This window comes from Zootermopsis nevadensis, unplaced genomic scaffold, assembly GCF_977971745.1.
Source record: "Zootermopsis nevadensis isolate Lab colony 2312 unplaced genomic scaffold, Znev_1.0 Znev_ptg000002l, whole genome shotgun sequence".
NCBI lineage: Eukaryota > Metazoa > Arthropoda > Insecta > Blattodea > Termopsidae > Zootermopsis > Zootermopsis nevadensis.
The window spans coordinates 11,398,532-11,422,680 of NW_028259134.1; the positions used below are offsets into that span (position 1 = coordinate 11,398,532).

Consider the following 24,149-nt stretch of genomic DNA (forward strand, 5'->3'; position numbering starts at 1 on the left):
ACTCCCACGTTTTAAACAATATGAAGTCAGAAACAAGGTATTTGTTATATGTGACTGTGAAAAGCCCCACATGCTAGATGAAGGAAAGAGGTTGTAAAGAAGTCAACAAGACTCATATTTTGTTTAAAAATAAGTTGTTAAATAAATGTATGTTACTAAGGGATGATCATTGAAATAAAAAAAGAAACCAAAAATTATAAAGAAACAAAGATTAAAAGGCTGTTCAGAATAAATGCATCACAACAGTATATCTTATTTCAATCAAACTATCTGAGGAGCAAATAGTTTTTACTTATCAATAAACACGAAAATTCATTACCGTGTTCACACGAGCCTGATGATTGCCCCGTATGTTGGACCTATTACCTAAATAGTTTTTTTAAGAAAGAGAATAAAATAGGTTTTCCAAAGCTAGTAAAAGAGGGATTGATTCTATATTACGTGTTCCCTACATGACAATGCTCTTTATCCTTGAATTGCTTTACTGTTGTTCAAAACTTCTATAAGATAAAAAGAGTAGAATAAGTTACTGTAATAGAGAATTTTTCTTTTGATGGTGTAACAAAACATGATAAATGTAAGTAGCATGACGTGAAGATGCAGCAATATGGCGATCCGTGCAAAGTAATTTGATTTCTGCTTCGTGAAGCCTTGCATAAGCACGTAGTTGAAACCTTCAAGAAAGAACTGCAGTAACAAAATTTCTCTGCAGAGTACAGGCTGTGGGAGAAACCAGTGCATCGCCTATACTGTTACTCATATCACAGTTTTCATTGTGAGAAACTCTGCAGAAGACTGCAATCTTACTATTCGTTAGAAGCATTGCATTAACTCACTAAAATACGAATTTTATACGTACGGTGGGGGGGGGGGGGGGGGTTGGTGGTGGTGGTGGTTTGACGTGTCTGACTATAGAATGTAACTTAACACTCAGAAATTTAAATTTAGACACTACATAAAACAGACCCTCATGACTATTGAGGTAAGCTAGCAGTCAGGTTCTTTCAATTAGAGTATGCCATCAGAGATCGCATGTGTTGCCTATCTCAGATTTTAGGAGAAAGAAATACAAGGGCCACAGAGCTTTCGTAGGGCAACATTTTGGAAATGGCCACTTTAAAGACTAAGAATAAGAGGGAAAGAGAACAGATGGATCAGTTGGAAATAGGCTCTCATAAGTTAAATTTATCAATAAATTTCGATTTTATTCAGTCTTTACTGAAGCCCGAAACAAAACAGCAAATGTGGAGGCAGCTCTTAAAGGTTGCATGTGTTCAGGAAAAAATTCCCTTGCAAAAATATCAATAAACCAAGGAAAGTTACTAGATTTGCTGCCAAGTATGCAAAAATTAGCATCATAAATTGTGATGATGCTTTCAGGAAGAAGCATTTGCGTGTGAAAATTGTGTTTGATCTAAATTGTACTTCAGGGTGGAAAATAAAACTGAGGATGCGATGGGTAGAGAATGTAGCACGCGAGAAAACTGTAAAAAAACTTGGTTGGAAAGCGTGAAGAAAAGAGAGAACTCGGAAAACCTAGGCGTGGATGGGAGGAAATGTTAAAGTTAATCTTACGGAAATAACGTAGGAGGTTTTGAATTGGATTCATCTTGCTCGGAAGAGAAACCGGCGGCAGGCTTTTGTAAACACGGTAATAAATCTTCGGGTATCATAAAATTTGGATTTGTTGACTAGCTGAACGTATCACTTTTTCCACAAGAAGGACTCTGTTCCATGGAGTTAGGTTTTATTACGTTCCCAGGTATTATAATTGTACCACACTTTAAGAGTAATCACACAAAAACTAAATTATAAAATTGTTTTTATAACAATAACAATTAAACATGTTCTCCAAACGTACAGCATCCCGTTATGTTACATCGCTTGGTTAAATATTTTTTTCCGTTAAGAACAAATTTTACTTTGAAACACATAACATTATATTTCAATATCGTATCATACAGCCTATTTCAAAGTACCAAAACATCGAATAATCCAGGGAACACATGTTTGATTAAAACAGAATAAATATTTTGGAGACAACGTTTGACAATGAATTCGAGACTTTTAACAGTATTAACACGGATACACAAGAGTTTGTTGACTAGTATTATACGTAAACTACCAACATATAGTCTTTGGCATATACCGCAATAAAGTCGCCATATATTTTGCTCTAAACTCACTTTTCTGCATCGTTAAGAGAACTTCATTCTTTACTACAATCCACAGTCTACAGAGCAATCAAAGAGTGTATAGCTTCGAAATGAAGTCTCCCTATTGCCAACTAAGATAAGAACTTGAAAGTCAATATTCACAGAGAACTTCGTCGTTCTAAAGGAAGAGCTTATATTGAATCGTGGCTCTGTTGTTTCATTGACATTACAATCAGATAGCAGAATTTCCCTCTTTAGTTACCATGGTTCCCATTCCAAGCTGCAACCAAAGGCATACTTGCAATTTAATACATAAAATCTACTATATGTATGAAAAATCAATCGATTTGTTACATGTCCGACATTCATGAACGTCACTTTCTGGCTTAATGTCGGATTTAGTCTGACAATCCTTACAATACTAAACTACAAAAGTTAGATGATTTGTCATATGTTAAAGAACTGACTTCGAAAGAGATGTTACCATATTGTTATTTATAATTTAACAAAGCTACGTTAAAAGTTAATATTCTTCAATAATTATTACTGTATAAACTTTATTGATCTGTATTAAGTAAACCTGCAGGTACTTCAGACATAGAAAAAAAAACCACACTGATATTATTTAAAGCAGACAAATTGAAAGCATAAAACTGGGTAGACTACAGTGGCATTAGCTTAACAGTAGTACGTTAATTTGCTTGAAAGTTATTAAAGAAAGCCAAAAAATGGCTGTCATGACGCGACATTTTTACGTCTTTGTTTTAATACCTACCGCAACAAGTCACTGGACCACGAACAACGTTACCCAGCCTCACATTTATAGCTGAAATTACACAAACGACGACACAGTGTGAGCAATACGTTACCGTTTTCACAATATCAGGTCTGGTGTAAACACCGAAGCAATATTGGTGCCAGATAATATAATACGCAACGGATTCTCTCAGAATTGAAACACAGCACAGAGACATTCTCTGAATTCTGAGCGTGACACTTCCTGCATCAAAATTACTAATGCTGCAGTCAACCACATGATGTGCACAAGTTTCCGGCATGTCTAGGCTGTAAAAATAAATCTTTAGGTGTTATTACTTCCAACGCCATTCGCTGCATGTACGTTCGTATGCAGTTATGTATGAAATACGCACACAGCTGAGCCACCGGAACCTGAGCTTAATTTCGCTGAGGATGGGACTGAGATTTCTTTTGAAAATTTCAAATGATATACCTACATCGCAATGTACTGATCAATTTTCGGCATAAATGATACAAACCATTACTAAACTATCACGTTATGGGATTCACAGACTTAATGATTAGATACTGCAAAACAAAAAATACATTAGCTCTTTAGAATTCAAGGAAGTCTATGATTCATTTATGAGGGACGTTTTATACAAAATTCTCGTTGGATTCGGTATTACAATTAAACTAGTGAGTTTAATTAAAATCTGGCTAAACGAAACCTATAATAAATTCCGCGTAAGTAAAAGCTGTCTGATGCATTTCCTATTCAGAATGATGTGTAACAAGAAGATGCTTTATTATCGTTTTTCTTTCAAAGTTGCCTTAGAATACGCTAGACATTGGGAAGATTCATGGAAAGAGACGGATTGTAATGGGATGGGACACATCAATTTCTGGTCTACGCCACTGTTAATTTATTGGGCAAGAATTTAAATACCACAAGGAAAAACAAAAGGGTCTATTGGACGCTAGCACAGGGACGGTCTAAAAGGAAACGTTCCATGCTACAGAGCAGAATCATTACATAAAGAGGAGTATTAAAACTTTTGAAAATATAGACCAGTTACAACATTTGGGAAAGACGGTAACTAACCGAAATTTCATTTACATAGAAATTTAGAGTAAATTCAATTCATGGAATCATTGATATCACGCAGTTCTTTCCGTCCGCTACTTAAAAATACAAAGATTAAAATATACAAATCTACATTTCTTCCTGTCGTTTTGTACATGTGTCAAACATTGTCTGATATATTAAAAGACGAATACAAATTTGATTTATCTAAGAACATGGTATTCTAGACACGGGCTTCAGACCCAGAAAGGATAAAGTGGTGGGAGACGAACAAATTGCATGAGAATAGCCTTGATATGTGCCCTTTGCCAGATACTATTATAATAATCAGATCAAGAAGGGTGAGATTTTTGGGGCGCGTAGTATAAATGGGGAGTTAAGAAATTAATAAAAAATTGTTAAGAATCCTGAAGTAAAGAGACCAATTGGAAGACCTAGAGATAGATGACACAATACTAGCAGAATGAATCTTATAAAAGAGTGGAAGATATTGGATTGAATTAATTTAGCCCAGAATAGAGAATCGTGATAGGTTCTTGTGTACACGGTAATGAAACTTCAGGCTTCGTGAAATGCCGAAAATTCTGAAAGACTATAGACTTCTCTAAATGGACTCTACTCTATGGAATTAGTTAACACCATGAGCTCATTTCCATTATTGATTAATATGAGCACGCTGAGTGACAATTTTTATCTCAGTTATTTCTAATTAGAAAATAAGTATATGAGAATGCAAGTTATGAAAGAGGCTGTCTGATTGGTTTGTGAGCCATATAGTCCAATAATAGTTCAGCGCTGCTCACTACCTCCATCATCAGAGCGATGAGCAACCTGATAAGGAAGGCAGTAAGCACTTCTGAAACGTCGGTAAACTTCTACCAGACTACACAGTTTAAGAACCCAGAAGACAGCCATCATCTGGAAAGAAACATTGTGTAATGACGTTGGAACTTAATTTAGTACTTTGGTATTTTGCAAATATACAGAAAAAAAAACAACTAACAGGCTACTTAAAACTGAGATGAATGAGGGCAACGGATTTCTTTATAAACACATCATATCCATTAAACCCCATGAAACAAGCCGTAACCCGTACCTGTAAGGCAGCTAATCTCATCAGACCCAAACTGAATGATGAATGCCACACGGAACTTCCATGGCAGACAGGACTATGACGTCGGCAAGGAAAATGCAAGATTAAACTTGTCTTCAAGGGTGGTCTTGGGGGAAAGTATCCTTGCAGGGGGCGCCTAAATTAACTTGAAAGCGACTCGTGCTACTTTTGAGCCGTTCCCAAGGCGTTAACCAAAATCCCGAGGCAACCGTGCGCATAATCATCTTAGCCGTGTTTATAATGTTCCTCTGCGTGTGGTGCATATTGACACTTCTGCCATCCATGTCTACACGGTTCATAAAGCTGAAGAGCGGGGTTAAGCTAGGTCGTATGCGGGGGTGGGGGTGGGGGGTTCTCAATTTCAAAAATTTTCGCGTTATTTTCGGTGTTCACAATGTTTGGAACAAATGAAGAGCTGTTTACGTACTGATTAATAACCCTCAGGATTACGTCTCCGGTACTGGTTTTTCGTTTTTGAACATTTGTTTTATCTCAGATTCTGCTTTGAATCAGAAAATTTCCAGATTAATAAGTTGTCTGGGTTAGGTGTCTTATCACACAGTGTAAATATTTTAGATTTTATGAGGTGTAATTTAAACATTAAAAATGTTAATAAATTGTACAGTGAGTTAAATTGAAAATATTATCATCTTCACTAGTAATATTCTAAATTTCCTCTTATTTCAAATTCACTCTTAGTTTACTCTAAAGAATCCCACCCTCTTCTCTGATTGCTGAAACACGTTTTGTGTTTAAATACCAGAAAGGATAAACTTACAACTGTATCTTGAAAGGAGCTCCACTTTTCATAATTATGAATGACTGCTTAATGTTACTTCAGGAATTCCAAGAACATGAAATATGTAAAGGTTTGGACAAAAGTTCATGTTCAGGACGGGTTTCGCCGAAAAGGAACAAAAATGTCGCCTAATGAATTATAACGTATCTTGGTAACCGGAAACTAGAATTTCACTCATGCGTTGTATTTTAAGTTTATATTATTATTATTATTATTATGAGAGCTACACAAACGACTTAAAACTTTCGTACGTGTTATGACTTAGAATAGATTAATATAAAATCTCTTTTTGCATATCCCTTATTTAAACGAAATGTTACGTGTAAAAATTAATAAGAGTTCACCACTTTTATAAAGAATGCCTAACAATATTCTATTAAATTAACTCAATTATTTTAATTGTAAACACATTTCTCTCTTCGAGAACGCTACGGCGTGGTGCAGTGGTCAGAAATCTTACTTCATATTCCGAATGTCCCGGTTTTTACATCAGTCCGAAGACCGGTTATTCTAACAAGTTTTCATTGGCTTTCCTTAGCCCCTCCGACTCGTCTAAACAATATTACGTACCTCAAAGAAAATACTACACTTAATAGTTACGAAGATCACCTGGTGGTTAATGCTGTTTAAGGACATAATCCTTATGTAAATTTTGTTTACACAGCAGAGAGAATGACGATTATTATGACTTGGCTTTTAGCACCGTGTTTACTCGTAGGTAGATATCAACGTTTTTGAGAACATGCTGTCTCCATCTTCAGGACTGAAGTGCGAAGTGGAGAAATTCATATGTGGTTTGAGGAAGAGAAGCCTGGGAGAGTGAACCAATCAGAGATAAGTATCGCTTTTTCAGCCTTGTATATGCAGACAATATGCGTCTCCGAAATGTTGGCATGAATACACGAGTCAGCACGGAACAAAAACCCAAAAAAACAAAAAATCAAAATAAACACTGTTTAAATTGATAATCATACAAGACACACAAAAACAAACTTCTAAGTTTTATTTTCTTGTTTATTTAAAGATGTTTTCTGAACTGCACAGGTTAGTTAGTGTCAAATGGGACAACTTTGACTACTGAATCGAAGAAACATGGAAGGTAGCGGTAATGAATTACTTCTTGGTGCTTCCCAAGCAGTTCCCTGGATATAGTCATGAAAATCACAAAACGCCGCAGTTAAATAAAAAGGCCCTCCGAGCTCAGAATAGCAATTTTCTGAAAATCTTAAAAATAAAATGTATCGTACTACGTGGGGCATGAAATGCAGACGGAAGATACCTCGAGTAAATTATATATCTAGAGGACAATGTTTATACCATATTTGACAAATAAATAACAAGCCTGTCGCAGTTTACAAAATATTTAACCAAAGTGTGAGTATTAAAATTACTTTCTGGAACATTTTCTGCAGCGTATTGGTTTAAAATGGCCAAATCATTGGTCGCGCAAGTAGATTTTACACCACGATAATGATTTTTTAGCCAAGAACCGAATACTACAAATACCGATGTGGAAACATCCACCGTTCTTGATTTATACGACAAAGCATAATTTGTTCACGTTCTATAAAATGAAGTTCTCCCTTACAGGGTCCCATATTCAGTTAACCGAAAGACAATGACAGTACTAACGAGATTTTAGAAAATTATACAGAGATACTTCCATCCATTACAGTGACTTTCAGATAAATCTGTAAACTGAGATAATGAGGATTTGAAGCCGAGAGACTGTACCTTTTTTACAGAAAGAGTCCGGTTATTTAATTGTCAGACCTCGTACATCGCATTATCTCCATGTTCAATGTTAGAGACGCGAGGGTTTAGCGAACCAGTGAGGGAGCAAAGCATGGTTCAGGCCGCTCTCCATTATATGATGCCATGTACGCTCGCACTGATATTGCACCTCTGGGATATCAAGCATCAGCTATGCTGGTTCTTCGGCGCAGCAAGGTCTGAATTAAACAACTGACGCGCACACAGAATTGTCCGCTACGACTAGGGCTGTTACGACGGGGCAATTGAGGGACAGCGGGCGATAGCAGAGGCATAAGAAAGAGGAAGGTAAAACACACGGAACAAACGCATGACACTCAACGTGCGAGTATAAACCGAACGCAAAAAATTGTCATCGTATTGCATTAGTACAAAAACTGCCCAAGTGACGTTGACTAGGTAGCGGCTGAACTGTACTTTCATCCGAAAGCTTTAAGTGAAAAAAGGCCAACATGAACGAAGCCAACATTTTACTTCTTCGAGATGTTTGAACTATTACTTAATATCAAAAGAGTGAAACAGACGGGGTAGCACATTTTTATACATAATTGCGCACTAAACTGTTACTGGTTACTCAGCGGAATTAATTTTCAGGTAAGAATAAATTTTAAAATCATTTGTACCCCTGTAGCCCTTAAATAAAGCTGCTCTTCGTTGTGGTATCTTCCATTCAATTTTCATGAACTCTCTTTGATATTCTACACGCCTTGCATATCCCATGACGTTCTTTCCAAAATCATCTCATCGCTTGAATTCAGCACGATATGAGAGAAGCTTATGAGAAACATGGTGTTCAGAAATAGGACATTACGTAACTGAAGGCCTATACTATGAAAAATTTCCCCTTCCTTCTATAGGATGTAACGGCATGTAAGCCTATTTTTTCATGTTACAAGAGAACGTACTTCGTGTTTATTATAGGTCTTTCTATTCCACTATATTTATCTTCCTAAATCAATCAAAAAAGTATCCTGCTGTGTCTAGTTCAAATCTTTCAAACGTATCAGTTGATTGTAAGTTAAAAATATTATTTGGAAGAGATTCGAAATTAAGCCTCTGAAGCCGAAGCTCTTAAGTGGCATTCAAGATTGAGTTCCTACTGGAAACAGTACACGTACACGTCTTCATTACAAAGACCAACTTCTCCACCCTGTTTATTCGAAAAATAACACACACAAATACACTTTGTGAAAATGCATAATTATAGAATGGTAATACACGGGTGCACAGAGTTACCACTTATATTTCAAGATATGACCCCACCTTAAAAAAATTAAAATGCAATTACCTGACGTTCTTATGGATCAAACACCGTAACTCCTAAATAATTAAACCAATGGAGATATTTTATCGAGTATAAACAACAAACAGTCCAGTTCCTTACTAAGGAGGCCAGGAGTTAAAATCTCAGCTACCACGAAGATCTTATTCGTTTTCCAAAGTCCCTCAAGCGAACTTCAAATTAGGCTATTACCAGTTTCTACATCCTTTCCAATTAAAAAAACACACACTATATAGGCAATAGTATAAGCTATTGACAGCGTCGTTAAATACAACACATAAACCTGGTAAATGCATGAGACAAGAACAATTCACTTTCTTGCTTTGTGTAGTTTGTGCCGTTTTTGGTAGCCCTGAGTAAGACAAGGGTAGGGAGAATAGTCAACGCAGGTAGACGACGTACCACGGCAGTGCAGATGTTTTACTAACTAAATATTCAGAGAGTGCGGAGCTGTGTCGTAAATCGTGGTGTTGAGTAGCGGCCAGCTTCAGTTGGTATGATTGGTCCAGATAACAGCCACTGGCAACTGTCCAATGCTCGTTAAATTAATCATCCATCCAACAAATGTCCCGGGACCACCAGGCTGTAATCATGTTCGCCTCAGGTCGTAGTTTCCATTTCAACCGTCAAAAAGAGAGACGAAAAACTATTGGAATTCAGAGCGCAGAGGTGTTCATACAGAATCCTTTTACCTTTATACGAAAGATCATCCGTCCTTCGAAATAGTGACATTTTAAGGATTGAAGACTTGAAAAACAACATAAAACAAGGAAAATATTTACACTCCTGGTGGTCAAACTGAAGTGACATGGTTTCAAATATTCATGAAGTATCCTGGGTCGAAACAAAAGTATCTATCGGTATCCTATCAAAGTATTCGTGGTTTTCCTTATGTCCTTCCGGGCGAATGACAAAGAGTACATGGAAACATTAAAAGGACGACGTAACTGTTTCCTTATTAAGTCGCCGTATATAATAATTCAATTCTTTTTATTGGAATATAATAATAATAATAATAATCATCATCATCATACATCATCCGAAAGACGCTTTCATAAAATAAAATTATATAATACATGTAATACATATTAAAAACAAAATGTATCCCGGAAATAGCTGCTGCCCTATGTACCTTAGGGACAAGGTCTCTCTCGGGTACATGGAAGTACATACCCCATAAAGTGGCGAAGAGATGGGATAATAATAATACTTTTCATGCCCATAAAGATTCTATGATTGGTACAGCATCATAAGCTGTACACGAACCCAATCTCACATAACCTCAAGGATAAAAAATTAAATTAAAACTACATAACTTGAATTAGCGGCTAATTTCAGCAACTACAACAAAGCATGTGTAACATATTAAACACGCATAAATTACAGCATAAATTATAAGCGGCACAACAAAAACAACGTAAAAGTAAGATTATTAAAAGTACCTATGTAAAAATGTAAATAAAAATTCGTCTATGGGTAAGAATAATCCCCGATGTTTATAGTCGGATGATAGAGACAGCAAGCACCTCTGAAACGTCGGTAAAATTTTATCGGACTACACAGCACACCAAAATACGGCCATTATCATACACGCCGCCGTGAGGACTTAAATTCTCAATTACAATGAACCCTCGAATTGCAGGAAACTGCTTGATCAACTGAGTACTCTAATCTATAGAATTACTTTGTACACGGCAATCCAATGGGAAAAATACAGAAGAATAAATGCTACCACTTTCAAGATGAGAAAACTAGGAAGAGACATTTATTCCTCTCCATGATATGCCCGACATATCTCGTCCAGAAATATTCACCCTTACGGTATGAGTGTAATAACTATATGAAACCTTTGGTGACAGGAATTTCTCGTGTGGTCGGTCAGTCCACGCTTAAAATCAATTTATTCCCGTTCAATCACATGGCGGTACAGTATCTAGGCTAACATTTTCGCGAAGTAAAAGCAGTTCTGCATTTATAAAGCAGCTTGAATCGCGATTACATTTTACGAAGATGGTTTACGTGGTGATCACTTTTATCTGTATCATCACGTGCAACTGAGCCTCGTTCGATCTTCTTTCTCCAAAGCGTCACGATCGTCCCGTAATGGCATAATTGGAATACGGGCTGAGGGTTGGAAAAGTACGATTTACATCGCTTTTCGAGGTCGTTATGCGTGTAATTTGCAGCAGAATCGAAATCCCACGTGGCAATTGAGATTAACCTAATTGGCAATATAGAATTCCAAACGTTCCCTCTCTTTCCAGATTGTGTGTTGTGCACTTTAGGAAATATTGGTTACATTCTCGTGTACAGATAAACCAAGTCACACTCGTAAATTTCAATAGCCACTAGAAATATTTCTGTGAAAAAAACGAATTTTTGTATTACAGCTTTACGCGTGTACACGTCATGTAAGATAAGTTTATAAATCTAATTTCAGTGCCATAGAAAACAAGAATTACGCATGACCAAATTAAATTATCCTGATAAGTTACTGCACATTACCAGTGTTCAGGATCTCCTAAATCTTCCTGAGTATTGGAATTACCGCAACAGACCACGGTCCTGCCTGAAAAGCTACTAGTTTCTCAGTTAGTCAATAATTTATCTACGATTCATGAAATCCGATATATTACATCGTGTACACGGGATATACCGAGTTCTTCCTATCTTGAGCCAGATAAATCCAACAAACACTATAATATTGTGTTTCAGATTCATTTTAACAACACTCTAATCCACCCAAGTGATCTTTCCTTACGGTTGGCGGACTACAATTTTGTACGCATTTCTTGTGTCTCTCATGCGTGACACAAGGCCAGCCCATTTCATCAATCTAATAATATTTGGTGAAGCTTCTTATGTGTAAAATATTCTTAAGTTTTCGTGATTTCTTCTTTCAAAAATCATGTACAAATTAGGATAAAGAAATTATTCTTCTTTCAAGATCATTTGTTTCTCTTTTCTCTCACAGAATATAGGCATATTATTCTGGACTCGGGTATGTAAAAGCACTGATGAAAAAACTGGCATTCGTGCCTGTTTTATGTTAACTTGGTGCTGAAGGCAGTCAAGTTCTGGGACAAAGCTCGCGCCCCAATCAAGAGCTCAGGCCTTTCCAGTTACACATGTGAGGGGCAGTACGGTGCATTTGTGAAACTGTTATTGACAGGAATCAGAGTAAAAGTCGATACCAGAGCCACTATGATCATCACAAATCGCGTACGAACAACTTGGCGATTAAATCCAAGACTCTGCGACGAGAAGCCCTCTGAGCTGCCACGCCACGTGGACTGCCACATTCTCAGCGGTTTGCCGAAACAGATGACATTTGAAAATGCCAAAACTCAATCTTTCAAGTCGTCTCCATTTATCTAAATCGACGGAAGATTCCTGCAAAGACCGAATTAAAATGCTAATCACGAAGTCAGATGTAAGATTCTCGCTTCGCTGAATATGAACATCACTGTCTTCTGGATTTTTGAACAATTTAGTCTCGTAGAAATTGACAGAAGCTTCAGATATTCTTATTTCTTCCACCATTAGGACACCCTGATGATGGAGGCAATAGACATATTTGAAACGTCTGTCAATTTTAAGGTGCAACTATCAATATGACAGTCATTTTCATGTCGATAAATAAGCATTATATTCATGAAACTTCTCTGCTGCATAGCGGAATGAACGTGTTTCTGTCGGCCTTTCACAAATAATATACTTGGGTGAAGACAAGTTTTGAAAATCTATGATTGTTTAATGATTCGCACTTCTTATGACACGGAACGTTCGCACTTCGCATATCACTAACCACCCCTAATTACCTGAAAATTTATTTTGCAGTACATGATTATCATATGGTGATATGTTATTATGTCCAAACATGTTTACGGTTTAATATAAATTTCATATACTGGGTAATGAAAGCTGTTAACTGTGTCTAATTTTACGGCGACGAAAATAATGACGTGAAATTGTGATTAACAGGGAAACTGTTAATAATGCCAGTATTTTTGTAACACTTCTTGCAGAATTGCCCAAACTGATAATGTAAACATTTTACTATTTCGTCACGAAATAAACAGAGTCGCAACAAACTTGAAATTCTTGGTAACGTCGGCTCAGCGGTACGGCAGAACATCGTGACACCCCACATGCCTGAGTTTGTTCACATTTTTCAAAATTTTCCGATTAAGGTGCCAGTATTTTAGTTGTTAGACATTTAACAGAAACACATTCCGATGATAAGTCACAATATGCATGCCACAATGTTAGCCTGCCGCGATACCCCTAAACACACAGACCTACTTGTAGTTTACTCAGTGTTCGCTGTGTTCCCATGTGTTCTAGCATTCTCTGCCCACCCCCTCATCACTAAACTTCTATTTAGCACTTCATTTTCATTAACGTTGTGTTTTGTAACATCCTCTCTCTGCAAACCATGTTTTGCCCTCTAAGCTAAAATCCAGTGCAATATCTTGTACTTGCATGGAACACCCTCGCAAAATCGTGATATTAATTATTCCTATTCTAATATGTTACGTAGCCTTCTGCAGAAACACATTCATAAATATTCAAACTAGTACAGAAAAGGACAGACAAAAGCAAAGTGCAAAATGCTCTAGGGACAAAGGACTATATAACAACAGAGCGATCTTGGATACTACGCGAAGATTATATGAACAGGTTTCGACTAGAACACGGGCTAAGGGATCATAAATACGAGCGTATGAAATATTTACATTTATGTGCGATTCACTAAGAGCACAGATAAGACTACAATATTTTCTTTTCCAACGAGTGATAAATCACGCTTTAATTCAGTTTGGCCTTTAACAGGAAACAGAAATCAAATCTTTATTAACTTGCGAAAGAACAATATATTGCTGTGCATGTTTGTATCCGTAACCCACTCCGCCCTTTCCCTGATTCAGTTACACTAATTGACTGAGTCTAATGAAACATGGCACGCCTTCCGGACTATTCCATCTTACTAACTTTTAATTTCCGCTTGCGATAATTACCACCAAGGTAGCATTGGCAATCTACAAGAGCAGGCAATAACGTTCTGTGTGACAATGAATCTTTCAAAATTATGCACCTAACTTTGTTTTAAGAACGACTACACGACATCCGGTCATATGTTTGAATATATAAGTAGATACATATTGATTCGGTTGTGATAACTCATGGATCGCCACAAGGATAGCCAACTTAAGAAATTAATTTGTAAGAAAGGTGACAACAAAGATTTATCTTGCATATGTGCACGGCAGGGCCATGGTAAGAGGGTCTTATAAAGCAGTGGTATTCAATCTTTTTTGTTCGCGTACCCCCAGATATAATTTCTCTTCAACTTTGTACCCCCAAAGTTGTTGGTGTATAATTAAAGTTATACAGAGTATATAATCTACATCTAAAACAAATTAAATAAATTACATTACTGATTTTTCAGTGTTTATCATAAAATAATATATTTTTTTTAAATTTCACGTATCCCCTAAGATGTCTTCGTGTACCCCCGGGGGTACGTGTACCCCAGGTTGAATACTACTGCTATAAAGAAATGTGTGTGAGGAAGGGAAAAATGATAAATAAGGAGTAAGGAAATGAAGAGAGAAGGCATGTTTTTGATAACTTAAACGGGTGTCTACGTGGTTCTCTACTGGTGAAAGATTACTTAAACTCCATATGAACAACAATTGGTGAGAATATTTCCGTCGGCGCAACAATTATAATCTAGCACAGACCGATGTCATTCAACAATCCATTAAATCACGACATTTTATCTATCACAGTAGACCGCAAGCTGCAGACGCGAGATCATGAACAATTGGTATTATCAGCTGTTTAACTGAAGTGCCGTCTTCGTAAAAGTACGTCGGAAGCCATTCCAGACAATCCATGAATATTCTGTTAAACATTCTGTATGGTACAACAGTGATGACCACAGACTGACAGCTATAGCATATTAATAATCGACGCCTGTGAAGGTAAATTGCAATTTACATGTAAAATTATAATTTCATTCTTAATAATTAATACGCGATTGATCCAGAGGAGAAACCCATTAAATAAAATTTCCAAAAACAAAATATTAGATGTAGAGTACATTTTAGAATAAGAGCCAAAGGAACCATGACCCAATTAACCGGAGACGCCGAAAACTGGCACAGCATGACGTATCATAAAACTTTACAAATAATGGACTAGAACATTAATGTGTTGTTCGGTAAGAAAACCATTAATTATTTAATAATATATTTCGCCATTCTGTTTTGCGGGTAACAGTCGACAAGTTCAGTTTGGAAACTAGACCCTGGACCCTGGTTTTTAGAACAGTTGTAACGATGGTTTAATAACACTAACCCCGCGAGTGGTACAAAACAAAAGCTGATAACAGATAATATAAATAAAACGCATATTATAATTACTTTAGATTTCTTCTTCACGATTTCATCAATTCGTTTACAAAATGAATAAACAAAAAACGAAAACAAATTACGCTTGTTTTAGGATTTACATACACGTAATAAATTCCACAGATCTTTTTATTCATAAGGCCAAGACTACTGGCGTTCATCTAGAAAGGAAAGAACAGAGTTCATCAAAACAATAAACCAAAACTAACAAATATGATTAGCACTAATCTGATATGCCATGGATAATCATACGCCTAGGTCAAGTCCTATATTGCTATTAATACAATAATGTAATTTTGCATATAAGTTTAAATTTATAATAATTGTTGAATGAAATTTTTAATACTTTTGTTTTAATTAATAGCACACTTTTTGTATATTAATAATTTTAAAAATTTATTTATCTTAACAATATGCTGCCGCGATATAATCAGGAAACTGAAAGCGCCGTTAAATAACTTATAAACAAATACATAAATATGGTGTGGTAACTGCACTATTACAGATAGGGTCACAAGTTATAAATTACAACTATTTTCGTTCATCCTATGATTGCAAAAGATAAAAGCTTAAAAATTACCTGTGTTGCGCATCCAGACTTGACGCTCTAAATATAAACGGTATTATTTAGCCTTTCAGTAAATCCATTTGAATGCAATTCTTATTCTACTGTATTTGGTGCATGTTAGATACTTTATTTTCCATTAAAATCAGTCTAATATTAGACCAAAATGATAATAGAGAACATTTAAGAGTCACATAAACCTCAAACGAGTTAGAAAGACTACAATCAAATGAAAATGTCAACACAATATAATAAATTAATATGTAATTTAACTTCAATATGTGTAGATAATTAAATCAATAACGTAGATGAGATTGGCTAATTATCTTTTCTGACCATAGAGCCAAATGTGGCAGCATTTTCGTGTACAATTATACAACAAAGTTAAGCACACAACTTGTTCATCCCTCAGACTAGGTTACTGCTAGCATGAATGTTGATACATGGTTTACTATTAGCATGGGAGTTGAAATGTTACCACCAGAATTCATTTAACACAAACTTTAAATTGTTACAATGTTTTAACACGGAGAATTCGAAGAATACTCTGCGTTACAATTAGAACGAAATTATTTAAAGTTTATTTCCTGTTGTCCTTTTCCAGTTCAGAATCAATTTCTGTCACTTTTTTTGCACACAACACCGTCCATTAACCGGGGGATCTTGAACCCATTACTGGAAAAATGAAACACTAACAGAAACAACAAAAACAGGCCAATGTCGATTAACAACCAAGTTTGAAGAACATCCCCTAATCTTTCACTGAATTTTGTATAACATTATAAGCTTTAACAAAAATAACTAGAAATTGTCGTGCTACAAGTCATTCCACTGAAGACTTACTATGGAGGATAAACTTATCTGCAGTTTTATTATAACAAAATCCAATACAATATTGTTAACGAAAATGTCAGTTAAAGTTTCGAAAGTAACCTATAAAACCATGAACTGCATAACGCTACCGCAGGGATTAACAACACTGTTTTATGCTAACTCAAACTACTGCAAGCGAATTGCGTACTGACCTTGGATCCCACGCTGGTTCAGCTCTCCAAGTCCAAACACGGCACCTTGTATTACTTATTACAAAGCACACTGTAAACTAATTATTTTATTGGAAATTAAATAAACCACTCGTTACTTGCCACAAATCAAAGTACCCTATAGTCTACGCGATTTAAACACGAACTACGCAATATTCCAGACCCAGATTTGTCGTCAAAGAGATGCTACTTTTACAAACCACACACACGCTAACTATCGCTTCATTGAGCAACACTCAAAATGGCTGCATCCTGTGTAGCCAATGTACAACGAAATATTTACCTGAACGGAGAGGGAAGGTGGGAGAGAAACTGTTGTCTTGTGATCGGGCGGCTCAAGTGGTGGTAAATGCGTGCTTAAATGTACAGTCGCTTCAGCGGGCAGAAGAGAATATTAAGTCAATTACGCAGCATAATAAGATACGCCCACACAAATTAATCGGTTTGACTTATGGTATAGTCGGAAAAAAATAATGAATTAAAGACAGAGGTAATGCCTCCTAGAAGAGAAACGGGTACCTACCTAATCTAATTTCGTCCTTAGGTTTCCGCGGTTCACCCCCGAAAGCCGAATCTTAGTTTTTAAACTGCACATTGTCAGATGCATCAGTTATAAAGCACCAGATGAGAAAGTAACGTGCACATGAGGAGACCCGGAATAAGATGCAGGAATGAACATCTAAGCTCTACATGCAAAACTGAGATATGAAAATAATTAAATTTGATTCAACAAAATTCTAATCAAATCTTGATTTTAGTGTACTGATACATCGAAGTGGCAAATTACAGATACAGCACAAAAAGACAAAAATAAACCTTATGAATACAATTAATAAAACAATAAACGTCACAAAATTATGCTAAATTAAAGAAAACCGACATACAAAGAGTTACTAACAAGATGAAATAATTCCTTTAAAATGTGATTAAGTGTAACAATTTTTTTTTACAAAATATAATATCTTTGCAAACGGCATTAGCGACTGATGCACATCTGCAGGAAGAACGAGGAACCAGCAGTAAAGAAAGGAAAATTATAAAAACTGGAGTAGGAAGCCGAATACCAACAATTTAAAGGAAGGACAATATTTATACCCATAAATATTAACCACTTAAAATGCACCTAAGTGGCCCCTCTTAGTGCATACGGTTTCGAAATTTAGGTGAACTAAAGAAGTTTCATAGCTGTAACGGAAATGACAAAGAAACGATTAAAACAAAGGTCTAAGACCTTCCGCTGCCTCAGTCGCACGAGCGGTATTAGTAATGATGATGATGATGATGATGATGATGATATTGATGAAGACAAAAATCAGACTCTCAATAAGTTCGGTTGTTTGTTTGTTCCTATGTGTGAGAGTCTCTTCACCTGCCATTATTGCAATTTGCATCTCGAACAACGGGATCGTAGGTTCATATCCCAGACAAGTCATGGATGCGAGTCCACTTTTCTTCGACCCCTTCCACTGTAGCCCAACTAAACGACAAAACATGTCGAAAAATCCACGGGAAATTCTCCATAAGGCCAAGACTAATATGGACTTTGTTGTAGTAGTAGTATGAAAATTATGTAAAGACAAGAATGAGACTTAAAGATTTCACCCAGCTGGAACAGTCAACACAAGGCAAGTCTATACAAATATAAATTACGGAAAACCTCGGGACTCCCATAAAAATGCAAATACTTCACAGGCCTATTCTATACAATTCCACAGAAGTTGTAGGAGTAAGAGGTCAGTTTCCCCTTGCTGCTGTAGATCTCGCGGGAATTCAAGGAAAGAACTTTACGACATCCTGCTATCGGATTGCAAATGGAAAGGACCGCTTTTGGGTAAGAAATATTTTCCGTCACACGAAAGAAAGTTATCGATCTAATCGTCATAAAACTAAAAAAGCACGTGATACTTTCGCTGACTTGTTATTCTCCCCGTATTATTATCTGACTCTGAAGCTAGAAGGCATTTTATTTACATATCCTGTCATACTAATGAAGCATGTAAATAGAAATTCATTAAAAGCTAGTTACTTCTTGTAGACCACTGAAGAGGTAAGTGTGTCCCTCTCTCTCTCTTTTCTCATTTGGAAAGTAAGTGATCTGTACTACATTTTTAGTCTGTGCATGTCAGTACTTCTATATTCTGTCGCCATTTTAAAACAAAGAACCTTCCTCTAGGTACTCCAAAATATTGGTCAGTGTTGTATAGGCGTTTGTGTATGTGTCTTCAGTTCTGTAATTGGTGGACACAAGAAACAACTTTGTCATTTTTACTCTAGTGGCATCAACTGTTGTTCCTGCTTTGATTGAGATTCCTATGACGTGAAGAATATTTGTAAATTTAATATTTTAACTTCTGCTGCTATGTTCTAACAGCTGTTAATTTAACAACCAGATGAAAAGCATGCAATGCGCAACCCTACAGTACATCTAACAAGAGAGAAAACACCAGAGTTGTAATAGGCTATATGTGTTCATACGACTGCCCCTAGCCTAGTTACAACCCCTATGTTACAGCCCCCGTGGGCATCGCATGGTTTTATCCATTCCTCACTCCATCCCATCCCATCGCTGCATTTCATTAGCTCCCTACAATCCTAATGGATTTATTCTACCCCGCTTCTCCTTTCTACATCCTCCTCTTTTCCTCCTACCATTTGCGTCCCTACATTTACTCACGCAAGAAATTTTTTCCTCCTGACATCACCCTCACTCTCATGGGTTACATAGTTTATAAGAGAAATCCAGAAACCAGGAATTAATTAATAGTAATGGTGTGGTGGTTGGTACATTGTGTTTTGGCGTGAGACGTATGTACTCTGTTGGACTTTGTACTTCTTTGATTATTGTAGATGATCTCTAAAGACTACTTCTAGTTCGAAAAGAGTGCCTTGAGGGATTGTGATACTAAAAGTTTGTTCTTCAACTGGGACAGAAAGAGACAGACTCGAAGGCACGACAGAGGAAATGCGTTCAACAGGGAAATTCCTTCTCATGTTTCCTTTTTTTCTCAGTTTATCTCAAGGAAATGGAACAATCCCACCGCCTGCCGTATGAATTCAAAATGCAGTCGATAACTCTTCGCAACACCAAAGGTAGACAACAAGTAATTCGCGATCCAACAGTGATCCGACATAAACAGATGTTTTATATAAGGCAGTCCATTATTCATCTATTTCAGCTGAATTCCGTCCGCCAGCGTTTTACAAGCGACGCGTCACAGAAAAAATGTTAATTAAAAATATCTTCTTGGAGAGACAGCTACGGGAAAACTATTGATATTTTCTGTTTCGGAAACTTGGCACAGTTATGCACTAAAACTGTAAGAAACTGTACATAGAAGAAAGAGTTCTAACTGCAAAACTCTTCCTTTTTGAGCGACAACTCCGAAAAAATTACTTTTTCTATTTAGAAAATTAGGGACAAAGGGGTGTCCATAAATATACGCAAAGGCGCGTCGTTAATAAATGATATGTACAATAGACAGAAAATGAAGTGCGACATCCCGGAAAAACCTATTGATTTTTTCTATTTCAAAAATAAATTACTGTGGAATCGAATTATTGATAGTCAGATATTTTTACAAACTACCCTGTTTTCTCAAACGGCGAGCCACAGAAAATAAAACTTAATAGCACAGCAGGCTCATACTGTTTTAAATTATAAATATTTTCTTCAATTACGGTACAAATAGCAGAACAAAACACAAGGACTTGATAGAGATTTATATGTGTTCAGTGTACAAACTGCAAGTCAAATTAAACTAAACTGACTTTCAAGCGCTCATTTTAAATGTTTTAGTTCATATATTTATAGGTTATACAAGTCTCACAGAGAGATGATAAATGATGTAATTTTCAATACAGATTTATGAAAAAGAAGAGGAACAATCATGGCCTAGTCAAGGAAAAGGAAATACAGAAAAATGCAACCTTAAATTGGAGAATTATGATAGGAATAACATAAACACGTTTGGTCTACAATGATAAAATTGTATTTAACATTGTTAATGAGAACAAAAGAAGCAGTCAAAAGGAATTAAGATATTTACGTCATTGGGCACGTGTTTTAGTCTTAATGCCACGCCTGCCACTGATTTTCTCTACCAATTAGTTATATCTAGGTTTGACGTCAGAGACATAATGTATAGATCGCATTTAAGGTCTAAGCCGTTGCTATGATTGTTTTGAGAGCAACCAGAGAAGAAAATTTAGTAAAACCGACCTTGCTCTAAGCTGCTTTGCTGAACTTCTCCCTTTGCCTCGACTCATCCCGATTCGTCAGCGAACTAGAGGAGTCTAGATGAATTGAGCAAAGCCAAGAATATTCTTGTATAAAACAGCCAGCATCAAAATCTGTGTTCCGGAGTTCACCAAGTGGGCGGAGTAATCACTAAGAACCGAATGAACCACTGTCTGTCTGAGCGGAGCACTGACTCGACATTAACGGATTGACGTCATGCTCAATGCTGTCCTAGAAACATTACTCTTTATTAAAAATATTCTCACTGTTGGTGCAATCTGCATTATATTTGGTACGAGGTGAATTACCAGCAAACCGACTCATACACTAAATTGTATATAAACTAAGAAACACTATAAATACAAGAATGAGACAAAACACAAGACAGATAGAAAAGTGATGGTAAGCTGAAATTCAGCCGATGTTTTTATACCGCGTATTAGAACGGCTGTGCGTCTGCACAGATGGGATCTTCTGTTTAAAGTCAACCAAATTCCGCGTTCAGAGTGAAACTACTACTTTCACGGGTGCATATCACTATAGCAGATGTGAGGTTATGAACGTTAGCGTCGTTATAAGCTTAGTGGTAATACCGCAAAAAGGTATCGCAATGTTACACCAATCTCAAGGTATTAACACTGCACTATGTCTCAGTACAGCGTTTCAAAGTTTAGAATGACATTTCTAACCTCGTGCAGCTACGATAGAACTTTAGTGCGATGTATAACACTCCACATAAAGAAAACGTTCTAGCGTAATAATTACAACTCATTAAGTAAAGTGATATTTAATTTATTTTTACTGTATACAATATTTATGAAGTTCTACAACAGTCTGATAGTGTGTAGGTAATTAGTTGGAAGCACGAGGAAAAATGTGGTCGTTGTCGTACGCTGCATTGTATTTTCCGATAGGAAATCCCACTGCAGCTTTGCAATTAAATTACAAGTTACATTTTGTTTGTTGCGCCAGTTAGAATATTAACATATTTCGAATTAAATAAATAAATAAATTTTGTTTAATATTGAACACAATTTATATGTTACTGTGTCAGACCATAATGATACTAAGAGGTATGTGGAATTAGTCACTTTCAAAAGTAAAAAAACCAAAATAATAACTAGTTGTTAATGCTACGTGATTGGAGACCGTGTCTTGACAGAATATAACCATTATAAATGGTATGGAGGAAATATCATTACCAATATTTAGACTATATTAATGTTTAATTTTAAGTTTAAGATTGACTGTGGTAAAAAGTTAGGTCGCAACTGATCCACTTGTAAATCCATTAACTTTTCTTTGAATAAGACTGATAAAATATTATCCCCTTAAAGCCCAAAATATGCATTTTCCTCACAGACAAAACATAAAATCTGAATCTGATACAGGACTCATAAATTTCTTAGGAAAACACTAATAACAAAAATTTTGTTGAATAAAATGCATCAACAAAATAATAAGTTAATAAATTTGTGGATCCTCAAAACATACAAAAGATAAAGCATAAGTTAATTGAAACTTGACTATGAAACAGGCTTACTAATGTACAAGAAGGAAGTCATAAAAGGGGACAACTCAAATATTTAGTTCTAGAGAACCGGAGGTCTGTAATTTTATACTTACAGGGGGTCTGCTAATGACGGCCTTCCTTGTCACAACTACAAGAACAGAAACAAACGCAAAAAAACAGAACTAGATTCTGGTTCTTTATGTTTTACTTTTTATCATACAAGAAAAAGCATTTAGTGCTGACTGCGCGAAGTCTTGAGCCCGGTAGGAAGAGACCATTACGAAGTGAGTGAAGGAAAAAGACAAGAGGAATTGGCGAGAAGGGAAGATGAGTCTGTTCCTGTGATATCGCGGCTTTTAATGACACGGCCGAAGTTTCTCTTCCGTTATCGTAGTTATAGGGATTTTACATTACACAACATGTTTTCCATCCTATTAGAGCACAATAAAATATGCTACTAATGCCGTGTATGACTGAATCCATTTCATGCCAGAGGTAAATATTTGGAACTACCAAAAAGCTATTATTATTCCTTTATGAATACAAGTAAAAATAAACGTTTAACTAAAGTTTGTTTCCATTTGTTCGTATGGATTTGTTAGTAACTTTTATTTCTAGTGTCGGATTAAAATCTACAGAGAATAATTTACGAGACTAATTATAATTTCAATTTTTGTGTGGGAAGGAGACAGCATGAACCAATCTGTCTAGGTAAGCGCTCTGGAATTTAAATAGTCATTATGTCGCTACAGGATGTATATGGCATTATTAACGACTGATTTTAATACCCAACAAAATAAATGCCGACGTCTGTAATTTTTCTTCCTTTGTATGTTATTTGTCTTTTTACGGTTAACAAACTTAGTTCCGGTCCACATCCGGATGAATTCGCATTCTGGAAAGCTACATGATGCAATTAAAACAAAATATATTACACAGATTCTCATTAATTAAATGTTATTACAGCATTGACTGTTATCAATAATATTGAAATTAATGTCCTCATGCTTAAGAACTATGGCGTAAATGAAGAACCTCCACGCGTCTTTCAATGTGCATGAGTGACGCCTCACTCACTCTTCAACAAATCTAATGCCCGTCTAACAGCCACCATTAAGCTCTAAAGAGGAGAGAGGATGGATTCCTGGGCGTCTTTTCGTCGCTGACAAAAAGAAAAATGATGAACATTCCGAGAATCAAAACTGCCCCGACAGCAGATAAGAAAGGAAGAATGTGACCTCAGGTCTGGGAAAGCGCTGAATTAATATATTTTATTCTATCAGTGAAAGTCGAATCGGGTACGTCCAGAAGCAGGACAACATATACAATTCTGGTACAATTCGTGTTTACTCGGTACTTTTGGGAAAATCGCCATCTGGTTTGTTTAATCCCACGTAGTAATCTGACTTTGAATCCTGTGTTC

At 36.2% G+C, this 24,149-nt stretch overlaps 1 protein-coding gene and 1 long non-coding RNA gene across 2 annotated transcripts in view; both read right to left on the reverse strand.

Annotated features, from left to right (window-relative positions):
• The window catches only part of Atf6 (bZIP_ATF6 domain-containing protein ATf6), a 309,841-nt gene extending 292,649 nt beyond the window's left edge, over positions 1-17,192 (reverse strand). The window contains exon 1 of the mRNA XM_087349390.1: positions 16,959-17,192. The gene's annotated coding sequence lies outside the window, so the exon portion shown is untranslated. The remainder of the gene's footprint in view (positions 1-16,958) is intronic.
• Positions 1-24,149, reverse strand: part of LOC110832182 (uncharacterized) — a 78,383-nt gene that overhangs the window by 47,550 nt on the left and 6,684 nt on the right. The gene's annotated exons all lie outside the window — the stretch shown is intronic.